The sequence below is a fragment of the Balaenoptera acutorostrata genome, chromosome X (genome assembly GCF_949987535.1).
Source record: "Balaenoptera acutorostrata chromosome X, mBalAcu1.1, whole genome shotgun sequence".
Lineage (NCBI taxonomy): Eukaryota > Metazoa > Chordata > Mammalia > Artiodactyla > Balaenopteridae > Balaenoptera > Balaenoptera acutorostrata.
Window position 1 is genome coordinate 83,776,119 of NC_080085.1, and position 9,425 is coordinate 83,785,543.

Genomic DNA, 9,425 nt, shown 5'->3' on the forward strand with positions numbered 1-9,425 from the left:
ATAGGTAATTCATGAGGAAAACATCATATCTTCTGGTTCTGAAACATTGTCTTTCTTAAGAATTAGTTTTATTTTTTTTAATTTTATTTTTTTAATTTTTATTTTTTAATTTATGACTGCATTGGGTCTTTGTTGCTGCATGTGGGCTTTCTCTAGTTGCGGTGAGAGGGGTCTACTCTTCATCACAGTGCGCAGGCTTCTCATTGTGGTGGCTTCTCTTGACGCGGGCTCAGTAGTTGTGGTGCACAGTCTCTAGGGCACGCAGGCTTCAGTAGTTGTGGTGTGTGGGCTCAGTAGTTGTGGCTCGCAGGTTCTAGAGAACAGGCTCAGTAGTTGTGGCAGAAGGGCTTAGTTGCTCCACAGCAGGTGGGATCTTACCGGACCAGGGATCGAACCCGTGTCCCCTGCATTGACAGGCAGATTCTTAACTACTGCTCCACACAAGGAAGTCCAAGAATTAGTTTTAAATGTAAATAAAATGTCCAGTGCTCATCAAAGTAAAATTAGATGTAATTAAACTATCACTAATAAGATTGATTGAAAAGGTTTGGGTTTTTGAGATTCTTTTCCCCAAAACTCCCTCATTTGAAATAATTTCTAAAGCCATGTTCAATTTCCTTTGAGCCTCTATTATAATAGCTTTATATCCTTTGTCTTATATCCTCATCTTTTCCCAGCCAACCTTCTCAAAACATTATGCCTGACAGCCATTATTAGTATCCCTGCTTGATTATATAATTATTGGCATTATTAATTTCAGCAATATAAAATTCAGCAGAAGAAATTGAGAACTAATCAAGATGGAATGTTCAGATCTCAGCATGTGAAAACCTGGAGTAAATATTCATTTGGATATTGGGGATTTAAGATGTGCAACTTTCATTAATATTTTATATCTTTTCTCATTTTCCAGGTGTTGAAATTGGCACCCACAACATAGAGTGATCTAACAGATCATCAAAAAGCATCAGCTGGGGCTTCCCTGGTGGCTCAGTGGTTAATGATCCACCTGCCAATGCAGGGGACACGGGTTCAAGCCCTGGTCCGGGAAGATCCCACATGCCGCTGAGCAACGAAGCCCGTGCGCCACAACTACTGAGCCTGCACTCTAGAGTCTGCGAGCCACAACTACTGAAGCCCGCGTGCCTAGAGCCCACGATCAGCAACAAAAGAAGCCACTGCAATGAGAAGCCCGCACACCACAACGAAGAGTAGCCCCCACTCGCTACAACCAGAGAAAAGCCTTCGCGCAGCAACGAAGACCCAAAGCAGCCAAAAATAAATAAATTAATTAATTTAATTAAGTTTAAGAAAGCATCAGCCAATTTAACTTATGCCAAACCAGTTTTACTATGTTCAGCAAATAAGCAAGCAGTTTTTTTCTGTGTGACAAACAGTTGGAGGCTGAAACTTCACTTGTGTTCTAACTCTGCATAAGAATATTATGTATTATCAGAGGTACTCCACAACATACAAATATAATGGGAACCAGGCGGAGCACTAGTTTTACTTATCTATATTCAATGCACCTTGGGTCAGAAATCAGAGTGGAGGCCAGAGGCATCATTTTAATGATGCTAGTCCAATGCCTTGAATTTTAATAGCACCTTTCTGGTGAGAAGCTTGAGGCTTCACTCATCTTCCAAGAATTCAAATAAGTGTGGCACGGAGTGGATCTTAACAGACTTGAAAGTTTGGAATTTTAGTGGGTCATTTATTTAAACAAATAAGATAAATCCCAAACCATGACCCTCTTTTATATTTTCTTGTTCTTATTGGCACTATTGAGAAGCAGAGCTGGCCTTATATAGGAAAAAGAGCGATGTGACTTAATAGTTGTTATAGAAATTTAAAAAAAATTTTTTTACACTACCATCTGCTCTGGATATCTTCCATTCATCCTATACATCCATGCTATACCCTACCCTGTGTTCCAGGAGACTTACCTGCAAGAATCATATGAACATAGCCCCCTTGTCCTCTAGCTTTGGATTGGGTTTGATTAATGGGGAGCCCTGGTAGGAGACTAGCAGGTGTGAGGAGAATGAAGGTGGCAAATTTACTCTCTTGCCTTTCTCCCTACAGACTCCATGGGCTGGCTGTAACCTTGACTAAAGGTCACAGCTCATATGAGGAAGCTCTCCCTACACAGTTCCTTTTCTCTCTGTTCCTTCTCCTTTGACCTTTCAGACCTAGGAAGGTAACTGACACTCTCACCCCTAACCCCATGTTACTAATCCTAGAACCCTGCACCATCCCTTATGGTTTTTGTATGGCAGGCTTACAGCTTTGTAAATAGGCCCTTTATTATTAATCCCTGAAATTATTTAATTGGGGATTATCAGCTATTTTCCACCAGCACTCTGGCTGATAGACTATCCTGTGATAATGTCTGACATTCTGTCATTGGAAATTTATTCTTTTGGCTTTCATTGTACCACCAGAAGAACACTGTTAAGAATTTTAATTCTTTTATCAATCACTTACATATCCATAGAAAACATAAATGTTTTCTGATTTAACAACTCACCATGCCTGGCATCATTCAAGGTAGGGCTATAAAATAATTTATCAATAGACTACTGACAGAAAATGTTATTCATTTTTATATTTCATTGTTGGAGACGGTGTAGTATAGTGATTAAAAGTCATGTCACTGGAACTTTTTTCTTATTGGAGTATAGTTTATGTACAATGTTGTGTTACTTTCTGCTGTACAGCAAAGTGAATCAGTAATATATGTACATATATCCACTCTTTTTTAGATTCTTTTCCCATATAGGTCATTACAGGGTAATGAGTAGAGTTCCCTGTGCTATACAGTAGGTCTTTATGAGTTATCTGTTTTATATATAGTAGTGTGTGTATGTCAATCTCAATCTCCCAATTTATCCCTCCCCCCCTTCCCCCCATTAAAATTGGTTTTCTTTTACTTTAAAAACATTATCATACAGTAAAATTGACTTTTTGGTGTACAATGCAATGAATTTTAACACAGGTCTAGATTCACGCAGCCACCACTACAATCAGAACACAAAACAATTCTACCAGTCCAAAAACCTCCCTCCGTGTTCTCTTTGTTGTCAACCTCTTCCCACCCCTAACTTCTGAAAACTCCTGATCTGTGCACTATCCCTGAGATTTTTCTTTGTGAGAACGTCACATAAATGGATATTTTGAGATTGGCTTCTTTCTCTCAGCATAATGCCTTTGAGATTCATCCAAATTATTGGTGTATCAATAGCAGTTCTTTCATTTTTATCACTGGCTTATTCCTTGGTATGGATATACCACACTTTATTTACTCATTCACCGCTGGAGGGCATTTGGATTGTTTCCAGTGTGTGACATTTCTGTGTGAACTGAAAATTTCACTTTTCTAGTTCATATGGTGAGTGTATATTTACTTGGTAAGAAACTGCCAAACTGTTCTCCAGAGTGGCTGCACCATTTCACACTCCCAGCAGCAATGTATATTTGCTCTCCAACCCCATCAACACTTTACCAAGTGTCAGTGCTTTTTTAATTTTAGCCATTCTCATAGGTGTGTAATGGTGCTTCATTGTGGCTTTAATTTGCATTTCCTTAATGACTAGCAGTGATGAACATTTTTTTAAATTTTATTATTATTTTTTTATACAGCAGGTTCTTATTAGTTATCCATTTTATACATACTAGTGTATATATGTCAGTCCCAATCTCCCAATTCATCACAGCACCACCACACCACCCCCACTGCTTTCCCCCCTTGGTGTCCATATGTTTGTTCTCTACATCTGTGTCTCAATTTCTGTCCTGCAAACTGGTTCATCTGTACCATTTTTCTAGGTTCCACATATATGCTTTAATATACGATATTTGTTTTTCTCTTTCTGACTTACTTCACTCTGTATGACAGTCTCCAGATCCATACACGTCTCAACAAATGACTCAATTTCATTCCTTTTTATGGCTGAGTAATATTCCATTGTATATATGTACCACAACTTCTTTCCATTCATCTGTCAATGGACACTTAGGTTGCACTTTCTTTGTGCATCTCAACTTGTAAGAAGGCTCCTGTCTACTGCATCTAGATATGAGTCTGACTTTATATAAAAAACTGTTTGTTTTTTCTCACAAACCCCCCCACACACATATTTTCCTCTTTGATCAGGCAAATAATAGAATAACATGCCATTCAATGGCCCATTGGTAATAAAAGACACAGCAAACGTGGCATTTCAGGAGGGAAAAGATGCTTTTTTAAAAAAAAGTGAGTTAAGGGTGATAGTACTTCTAGGTAACATCACAGGAGACTCATTTCCCAATTTGAATAGGGGGAAATACCAGGCTGAAAAAGAGATTGGTCTTGACCTGCAGGCATGGCACCGAGTACAGAAACAGGTACTGGGTATTAGCATCATGTTGTGCTCATAATTTTTTTTTTTTAATTTACTTTCAGCTATGCAGCTTTCTCTAATGCTTCTCCTGTGGCCATGTTGTTTTTAACTTTGGCATGTTTTATTTTAAGAAAAAGAACACAGCAGCAATTGAACTCCAGAGAACAAAACACCCTCAACTTAGCTGTCTTTAACAAAACAAGAGATTTTTGTGTTGCTTTAGGGACAGCAGAAACAGAAGTTGTATTTCAGTAAAACTCTAAAGGAGTAAGATTCATTAAGGGACAATTATTTCATGCTTACAATTTCATGATTCACCTCCCCAAAAAGAGACATTTCTATGCATGGAACATAAGTAAATGAACAGTAGAGAAGCATTCCTATATTGTTGCAAAGAGAAACTTAATTTCCTTCCTTTCATATTCTTTTTCTTCTCTTAGTTATTTCTCAATATCTCCTAGTCCCTAGTGGTTTTAATTTCAACTTACTTCCTGCTCCAACTGCTAGATCTAGATCTATTCCTCTCACAGTTCATTTTGCTTAACATCTCTTCAACTCAATAGTAGACTCAGTTGAAAAGTAAGACATAAAAATGGCACTGATAGTATAGATATGGACCACCGTGGCAAAGAGAAGAGAGATGGCATATGTAATAGACAATGGCACTAATATTCAAACGGGTTATTCTTATAATTTTCTGTCTTTCTAAAATTCACACGAGAATACATTTTTTTTGTGAAAGGGAAAGAAAGACAAGCTATAAAAAATGATATGTTGGGCTTCCCTGGTGGCGCAGTGGTTAAGAATCCACTTGCCAATGCAGGGGACACATGTTTCAGCCCTGGTCCAGGAAGATCCCACATGCCACGGAGCAACTAAGCCCGGGCGCCACAACTACTGAGCCTGTGCTCTAAAGCCCGCAAGCCACAACTACTGAGCCCGTGTGCCACAACTACTGAAGCCTGTGCACCTAGAGCCTGTGCTCTGCAACAAGAGAAGCCACCACAATGAGAAGCCCATGCACCACAACGAAGAGTAGCCCCTGCTCGCCACAACTAGAGAAAGCCCGCACGCAGCAACGAAGACCCAATGCAACCAAAAGTAAGTAAATAAATAAATAAATTTATTTTAAAAAATGATATGTCTCTTATACCAAAGACATAAAGTGGACACTGTCCTATTTTCCTCCTGCTTGTTTTTGAGGCAATTATTTCTGAAAACGTCTTCTTTTTGAGTTAGGTCTTCTCCAGGGCTGAGGAGATTCAATATTTACCTCTAGAAAAACTATGAATTGTACTGTGAACATCGGTATCTAAAAACCAATTAGTTCTCAAATTAATTTTCTTTTAAAAACCTGATCATTTAATTGTAGATTGTAACCTAATAGCCCTGGAACCAGGAAACAGGTAATTTCTACCCTAGTTGTTTCATAGGGAGCATATGGTATTTCTGGAACCATACTCCTTAGTGATCATTCCAGAGTACTTCAATGAGTATCATAGCTTTGAGATTCAGTGCGAGAATTCTTGAGAGGAAAGAAGATTTAACTTTTTTCATCACTTTCTATCATATTTTCTTCCCTTTAGACCCCGAACTTAACCTGTATAATGATCACTTCATAATGAGTGAAATTTCACCATAATCTATGTGCCTCTTGCTTCTCCCTGTACTTCTAAAGCCTAGGGGCATAATAAGTACGTGCTGTGATTTCATACCAAAAATATAGAAAAGATAAATTCTAAATCAGGTAGCTAAAGCAAATTCAAGCAATCTATTCGAAGTCATGATATGAAACACAACTACTGAAGGAAATGGGGAGGGGGAAGCAAGATTTTCAACATACACAATGAAGCCATATTATGAATCTCATTTTTGTTCATGCTAAAAATTTCATTTGAAACATCGTTGTAAATGTACAGACTTACAAGAAATACTGACTTTAATAAGATCCATACTGTGCCTTAATCATCAAATCTTGTAGAGGATCGAGAACAGAGCTCCATTAAATGGATATTGCTAAATTTAAAAATGTTCGAAGATTTCAGGATAAACCATATTTCATTGATTTTTTTTTCACATTTTAGCATCCCCAAAATCAAGATGCCCCTTAAAATTAATGGTATATCAGAGTTTAGCAAGTAGAATCTTTTTCTTTCTTGGTGTAAAAATATAATGCATCTTATAATTGATGGCATTCTAGATTTGGTAAAATATGGTATTACCTTGCTATTGTTACCATATTTATATACACTTTATTTTCTACTTTTAATTATTCAAGCTTCCAAGAATGGTAAGTTTCTGCCATAATAACTTCCTGAATCCTGAAATCATGATGTTATTTTAATATCTTTCGTTGTGAATAGTCGTAATTTAATTTCATGCTACTTTGCTGTAATTCTCTTTCATGTAAACTAAAACACTGTAAGGATTGGCATGCCATATCCACACTCTGAGATATTTATTGACTAGACTAGATTGACAGAAGCATCAATTATGATATTTGTTTCAATTTTTTTAGTAAAATAAGTAACTCTTCTATTGTTTATTATAGAAAACTTCTTTAGTATCACACCAATATTAGTATTTTAATTTGCCAATGTCAAACAAATCCAAATTAGGTTATTAAGAACATTTTAACTTTGGCCCTAAATTTTATTTTGGCAGAGATAAATAAATTAATAAATAAAAATAAATATATTTTTATATGCCATAAAATGGCAATGATAAAAATAAGAGTTTTAGGGCGATTGGGATTGAGATATATACACTATTGATACTATGTATAAAATAGATAACTAATGAGAACCTACTGTATGGCACAGGGAACTCTACTCAGTGCTCTGTGGTGACCTAAATGAGAAGGAAATCCAAAAAAGAGGGGATATATGTATATGTATAGTTAACTCACTTTGCTGTACAATATAAGCTAACACAACATTGTAAAGCAACTGTACTCCAATAAAAAAAAAATAAGATTTTAGTGTACTTCTATTGGCATCAAAATGTCATTTGGAAATATGGATTAACATTTACCATAAAAATTCAGACAATAATTTAAATGATTTATCAGTTAATATCTATCTCTTGAACCATACAAATTGAGAATGTATTATACTTAGTACCATATTATAATTTGTAATACAAAACACAGTTTCTAATAATTAACAGTGGCTTCACTCAAACTTCAGAACATTTGGGCTGCTGATTTACTGTGGGCATAGGTCTTATAATCAACATATTCTGAGCAATTAGTGTAGAATCTATGAAAGCAAAATAAGAAAAGATTTCAACTAAATTTATGATAAATTAACATTATAGAGTCTTTTCTGTGGGCTTGGATTATCTATATTTGCATCCTATACTAAGCAAATTCATCACCAAATGATTATTCAAACAATGTGTTAAACAATAAGCTCCTAGAAGTCTCTTTTCATTAATCTCTGTATTCCCTCAGCACCTAGAAAAGTGCTTTGAATACAATAACATCTTAGTAATGGTCTGTGGAATAAACTGCAGAAGTAGAAAAACATGTTGCCTAGCTCTATAGCACAAACATTTGAATGAGGAATTATATGTTTGTTTGTTTGCTGGACAATATAATAATTGCATACTCAAACATAGTAATTCCATAATTGAGGAGCATTTGTAATAATACGCTTGATACCTTTATATTACTAGCTATGATTATAGACGAGAAACTTACCTCTCAAAGACTCAGTGTCTTCATCTATAAAATCAGGAGATGAAACTAAGAAGACCACATGTAGACAAAATGCTATACAAATATAAGTTAAAACATTTTAAAAAAATAAATTCAGGACTTCCAAGTTGCATGACATTAGGAGGCACCATTCCTGTGTGTAATAAAAAAGGTTGACATCATTTTTGATGTTTCACTGCTGACAGGTTTCAAGTCCCACCACTCTTCCTTTCCCCTTCTATCCCACATCTGAGCAAGCTGACAAGAAAGCTGCAGTGTTCTCTCCTTTTTGGTACCAGCAGGAAGTTAAAATCACACAAACCCTGAACTGCTTCTAAGAACCCTAACCCTGACCTCAACCGCTAATCACATAAAAACACCCCAAGCCAATCTCCTTTCCCTGACCTCTCAAGCCATTTTCAGGCCAGCTTGGGAATCACCCTGTTCTCTCTAGAAAGCTTCATTATGTAAGTAAGAAACTTTTAAAATACCTTCTTGGTGTGTGTATGTGTTTTCATCATTTGACATCTGAACTACATTTTGAATATGGGGAAATCCACCCTGCTTCTATGGAATGGCCACAACATCAGTCTTAATCAATGTCAATGATTTCCTTTATTATTCAGTGTATAGTCAGTGCTGCTGAACACAGGGGCCCTAGATAGTTCCATCTATTTGCAATAACAGAAATATCATCATTTGTGTTTTTGAATAACATATGTTTATTTCTGGAAAGAAGTCACCTATTTTCAACATACCTTTCTCTTAACATACCTCTCTCTTCCCAAGCACCTCTTTACAAATGAGGAACAAAAATCACAGAAAAATTAAGTAATGTATGCAGGGTCCCACATTATTTAGTAGAACAAACACTAGAACCCAAATTTCAAGTTCTTGGTCCAGTGCTATTTTCACTATACTACTTTGCTTTTATGACTGCCCACCAACTACAAAGAGACTTGGCCTTGAGATTTTCCAAGGGCTGGACTTCTCTTCACATATAAAAAGTTGTTCTGGAGATAGTACAAATTTCATAGCATCCTGAGCAGCCATGTCCACTGACCTAACTTGACCCTGAAACTCTAGACAACCTCCTGCAGGTTTACTCAAACTTCCTAAAAGGATCACTTGATAATTAGGAATTTCTGAGTATAGTGTCTCAAAATGAACTTTATTACATATTTGTATGTGTTATCTCTTTGCTCAAAGCATAAGCTTCATAAATGCACCAAGAGTGCTGGGCACATAGTAGTTGATCAATTAATATTTATTTGTTCATTACTATATGTGCACTGTCAAGTGCTCATCACACCACATTATTAGAGAAAGAGAATGTAAACAAT